The sequence below is a fragment of the Pteropus vampyrus genome, unplaced genomic scaffold (assembly GCF_000151845.1).
Source record: "Pteropus vampyrus isolate Shadow unplaced genomic scaffold, Pvam_2.0 Scaffold11, whole genome shotgun sequence".
Taxonomy (NCBI): Eukaryota; Metazoa; Chordata; class Mammalia; order Chiroptera; family Pteropodidae; genus Pteropus; species Pteropus vampyrus.
Genome location: NW_011888792.1, coordinates 11,270,238 through 11,276,224, shown reverse-complemented (window position 1 = coordinate 11,276,224; position 5,987 = coordinate 11,270,238). Strand labels below are relative to the sequence as shown.

Sequence of the window (5,987 nt, the reverse complement as noted above, 5' to 3'; positions counted from 1 at the left end):
CTTTTTTAAAAATGAAAAGTCATATAAAACTTGAATATATAAATGAAATATTTTTAATTGCTAAGTTTAAATATGTAACTTTCCCTTATTTTGCAGCTAGTCAATGATAACAATGAAGCTGTTATGTGACAAACTAAAAATTTGAAATCCAGAAATCTGAATGACAGCTGCAGTTACATAGCAGCCTCAAATTCAATTTATTTCTGTCTTCTATTTTTTTGGCCTAATACTGTTTCAAGAAAATATTGGTTCACACAGAAGTAGTTTGCCTTGCAATCTCAGAATACTCCTCAATGAAACCGATTTGGGAACTTGAGAGAGCTAATAGAGAATGTTTGTTCCAAAGTTGAATCATTAACAGTACAATATCTATTTGCTCATGAACCTCACCGTCAACATGTCACATCAGAAGTGCTGCAAACTTTACACAAGTCCTAAGGGTATCTATGATATGGATACATGCCTGGCATTCATTTATCACTGACAACTAGTAAATTTGCCATGAAGGGGAGGTGCCGTGCAGGTTTGCCTGATCCTTGTTGTGGGTAGTATACTTAGGATGTCTTCCCAAACCCGAATGCTCTCCTATGCTTGCAGAACCCTGGAGTTCCAAGGAACATTGTGGGTAAGAGAGAAGGAAGTAGGCGGGTAACAAAGTGTCATTAGTGAAGGAGACTGTGACTAAATGAGGATTTATTTATTCATCCATTTTTTTCATTTATCTGTTCCCAAAAATCTATTGAGCATCTACTGTAAATAAAGGGCTTCTCTCTTTAAAGAGATTAAAATCCAACTTCTATAGATATAAAATCTATTACAGGGAAAATGGGGAATGCAAGGAGAGCAGGGATAACAGTTCAAATCACTTTAAGGGAGTGCAAATAAGATAATTGGTACGAGGTAGAGGTGGTTGGTGAAGCTTTCTCTAGTTGCCAGTTTTTTGAATTGCTTTAAGATAATTAGCATTCATCACCTAGCTGTTCTCTCTCTCTCTCTCTCTCTCTCTCTCTCTCTCTCACACACACACACACACACACACACACACACACACACACATACACACACGCGCGCTCGCGCACGCACCATGCAGATTCACTGTTTTTCAGGAAGGATTTAGTTTTACAAACTCAGGGAAGTCGAGAGCAACATCAAAGAAGAACATTTTTTGACTGAGGTCTTTTGGGTTGGCCTTAACTGCATGTCATCCGGTAATGAGTAACTCAACTTACTCTGGATCAAACTGGCAACATAAATTAGGTCAGTTGAGAAATTTCTCCACATTATGAGTGGTTTGAGTTATGGGGAATACTTTATTTTACCCAATAACTGCAAGTTTATTTAAATTTGAGTCAGCTTCCAAGTAAATATTTAAAGTTGAATAGCTGGAGCCAAGGAAGCTCGTAATCTCTGAATAGTAATGTTCCTTTTTTTCTCCTTCCCATGTCTTGAGAACATAGAGATTACTTGGGAAATAAGAAAGAAAAACATAATTCAAAATAGAATAAAATGTTTGTTTATATGTTGAAGACCATGAACTACAACCCATTTCATTTGTGAATGTTTTCATTTTTATACAGGAAAGGAAACACTGTAATTTCACTTCTGCCCATGTCTGTTTCCCTCTCAGGCTTTGACTGGGTCATCATTGCTCAGATTATTGTGACTTCTAGGAGGCAGAAAAGAATTAACAATCACTTAATTATTAATCACCTGTAATAGGAACTGAAACCTGTAAAATGTAAAGGATGAGAAGTGAGCAAATTAGCGGAAAGGGGAGAAAGGAAGGCTGTGATAACTGTTTCGCTATTAACCCTTTAATGAAGCAACTCCTTTGACCTATTTTTTGGCTGTCTCTCTGCTATACTTCTGTAGGGAGGAGGAGAGACGTATAGGGCAAACTTGGTCCTGGGAGGGGACTGTGGTTTCTTGATCTAGTTTGAGGTCCAATTCAAACATGAGGTACAAGGTCAAGGAAGGTCAGGAACCAGCCTAGGCAAGCAGTAGCTGCTCTATTACCTCGAATGCTTTTCAGTTTAGAAGAACCAAGAAGAGCAGCTTCTCTCTGAATCATTGCTCTCCCATGCTTATGAATTTCAGAACTTCCTGTACTTTTCCATTGCTTTCCAAACATGGACTTGTTTCAGGCTTCCCTGTACACAGATTGCAGTGATGTGGGCAAACAATTTTGACAAGATATGCAGCCTTGAGAAAAAGCACTTTAGGCTTATAAGAACATGCACTGTCATTGGCCTAGTGGGGTGGTGGTAGCACCTACTGTTTTAAGCACCTGAGAGGAAAACCCAGGTCTGGAGGCCCTCTGATTCAGTGGGACCAGACAGTCAGTGAGCACACATCTGGTGTCCTTAGTAGAGCTTATCCTCAGATTTGTAACCAACAGATGGTCATTTTCTGTTTGTGCTCTAGGAAAAAGAAAAAAGAAACATAAAACATGCATCATTCAAAGTTTTTTACTCATACCTCTTACATTTGAGTTCCAAAAACATTTTTAAACTCCAGCTGCATGCAGAGTACTGTAGAGGGTGAGGAAGAAATTGTAGATTGTCACTCTGTCTTTGAGGAGCTACCTTCTAAATTGGAACTGAAAGCTTGTGAAAGTGGATATAAATGGCTATGAAACAGTAGAGAGAGGATAAATGAATACTTCAGTAAAGGAGGGGATGGACAGGATATTCTGCCTCTTTCCACTCAGACGTTCAAAGAGGCTGTGGTTCTGCAGCAAACTTCTTCTTCTTCTTCTTTTTTTTTTTAAAAAAAATAAAGTTTCTGCCACCTATTAATTTTCTTTAGCCTCCTCTGGTTAATCTTGTTTTGATTTAGTTTCCTTTTGTGCAAGGATGTGGGTCTAATCATTAACTCTCAGCCTCCATGCTTATTGCCTTCAGAAGGTAACTCCTTCCATTCTGGTGATCCACTGTGGGGAAAGAAATCAAATGTCTTTAAAAGCAGCAAAAAAAAAAGTGAAATGAATTTTAATTGAGCTCTTTGAAAATAGGAGAATAATAGAATGATTTTAATTTTAAAATTAAGATATTTACTTTATAAAGGTACACAGCACTTTATTAAATGTATATGACAAGTGATAAAATAAATTTTGAGACTATGTATTGACCAGTGTTTTTCCAGAAAGGAAAGAGAGTATAAAGAAAATGTTTAGATATGGAAATGAAGAAATCAGAAGAGGCAGATCCAACAATGATGTTTTTCAAAATCCTGAAAAACACATTCTGCAAAGCAAGGCAGTATGTGTGGCTCTGAGAGGGCACAGTGCTGTGGGAAGACCACAGGTCTGGGGCCAGAGAGATGGGGGTTTCAGTTCCAGGTGTTCTGGGTAATCCTCAGCAAGTGACTTAGCTACTTCCAGCTCCAGTTGCTTCATTTGGTATAAATAAGCAATAAGAATACTGTGCATAAAGAATTTGGCATAAGGCAGGCCCCAAATAAATGCTAAAAACTGCCTAGCTGGAGACTACATTGCCTAGCCTCCCTTGCAGCTAGGTATGTCCATGTGATTAAATTCTGAATATGAGAAGAAGTGATTAGCATAATCATGGCCCCCCTTGCTGAAAAAAATGATTCACCCTAAACTTTCTCTTTTCTTATTCCTATGAATTCTTATGAATTTCAGAACCTCCTGTACTTTCCATTGCTTTCCAAACATGGACTTGTTTCAGGCTTTCCTGAACACAGATTGTAGTGATGTGGGCAAACAATTTTGACAAGATATGCAGCCTTGAGAAAAAGTACTTTAGGCTTATAAGAACATGCACTGTCATTGGCCTAGTGGGGTGGTGGTAGCACCTACTGTTTTAAGCACCTTAGAGGAAAACCCAGGTCTGGAGGCCCTCTGATTCAGTGGGACCTAGACGGTCAGTGAGCACACATCTGTTGGCCTAATGGAGTAATCCTATGTTGGCTGCGCTGATGAGGACAATGATGGTACAGAAACTTTAGGATAGAAGGAATCTGGGCTGAAGGATGGTATTGTGGTCAGAGCTACCCCATCAGCTGAGATGGGTTGCCTGTTATGTCCAAGAGATCTAAACTTCTTTCTTATTTTTAGAAAGAATCTATAACTAATATAGTGAGATTTTAGACTTTTTTTTTAAATTGAGATAGTCACCAGTTTCCAAGCAGCTTCTGAAAACAAGAGTTGAGGATGTCCAGAACCAGAATTCTGAGACACGAGCTACTGGGAGACACAGGTACTGACCTCTGCCTCTTCCTAAAGATCCTCTGCCTTGGCCTTCAAGCTTTCATGATACAGCTTCTCCCTCCCCACATCCTTTTCTTCTCAGTGAGCCAGTGCCGGCTCATGTTGCTGAGGTACTTATGGGGGCAGTTCCATCGCAAAGCTGTGAGTAGGAGAGTCTGGCTCAGTGTTGCAGTGGTGCTACAGGGCCCTCCTCAGAGTGCATATCTCTGTGGGATTGTTCATGCTTAAGAGGGGTGTTAGTGTTGGGTCTTCCTTGGGACTTATATTGCTTTTGGGGTATCATCAAAGCTCTTGTTGTCAAAATAATGCTAGCTAATAGTTTACTATCCGTGGTAGTTAGAAAAATGTTTAGGTCCTAATTCAAAGACGCTATGAATGTGTGAGGTTAAATTACAAAGGGAAATTGGGGTTGCAGGTAGAATCGATGTTGCTGATTAGCTGACATTAAGGTAGAGGGATAATTCTTGGTTATCCAGGTGGGCCCAATATAATCACATATCTTTTTAAGAGAGGAATTGGGAATGGGAAGAGAGAAGCAGAGTGGTAACAGCATGAGAAGAACCCGAAGTTGCTGGCTTTGAAGATGGAAGACGGAGGCCATGAACCAAGGAAAGTGAGTGTCCTCTAGGAGCTTGCTATGGTCTGAACGTGTCCCCTCAAAATTCATATGTTGAAATCTTAATGCCCAAGGTGATGGTGTTAGGAAGTGGGGCCTTTGGGAGGTGCTTAGAGCATGAAGGTGGAGCCCCCATGAATGGAATTAGTGCCCTCATTCAAGAGATCCCACAGAGCTCCCTCAGCCCTTTTGCCATGTGAGAATACGAGAAGTCTATGACCCAGAAGGGAACCCTCATCTGACCATGCTGGCACCCTGACTTTGGACTACCAGGTTTCAGAACTGTGAGAATTAAGTTCCTATTTTTATAAGGTATCTAGTCTGTGGTAGTTTGTTATAACAGCCCAAATGGACTAAGACAGAGCTGGGAAAGGAAAATAAATTGATTTTTTTTTTTTTGGCCACCTACAGCACCCAGTCTTCCTAGGTGGTCTCCTATCCAAGTACTAACCAGGCCCAACCCCGCTTAGCTTCCGAGATCAGATGGGATAGGGCGCATTCAGGGTGGCATGGCCGTAGACATAAATGGGTTTTTTTCCCTACAGCCTACAGAAGGAACACAGCTCTGCTGACATCTTAATTTTAGCCCAGTGAGACTCATTTGGACTTCTGACTTCTAGAACTATGAGATAACACATTCCTGTTAAGTCAGTAATTTGTTACAATTGCCATAGAAAGCATTCAAATACATTGCCTTAATAATTAACAGAGTTGGTTGTTGGTATTCGGAGACAGTTCTCAGACCCAGTCTGCTCAGAGATGGGTAATTATCCAATAGTAAATTTTGGGAAGAGATCTGAACAAGACCTCAAGAGTGGACAAGAAGTGTTAGGGACCTGAAGCAACAGCATTGCAGCTCCTATCATTTTGCTGCAAATAAAGCTCTTTTTCTGACCACCCCGTCCCCGCATCTCCAAATTTCCTCTTTATCCTTTCTCAATTGAAAGTGAACCACAAGCCTTTCATGGCAGGGTGTGATCTTTATGTATACTCATTCACAAAAGTGTGACATTTTGAGAATTACTAAAATATTATGGAAAACAAAAATCAGGGTTTAGGATTATTCCAATAAAGATTACTACATGGAATACAATTAGAATCAGTCAATAATTATGAGACTATGACAAATAAAGGGAT

At 40.0% G+C, this 5,987-nt stretch overlaps 1 pseudogene; it reads right to left on the bottom strand.

The window, feature by feature from the left end:
- Positions 1-5,252: 5,252 nt before the first annotated feature.
- Positions 5,253-5,371, bottom strand: LOC111732007 (annotated as a pseudogene).
- Between the last annotated feature and the right edge of the window lie 616 nt (positions 5,372-5,987).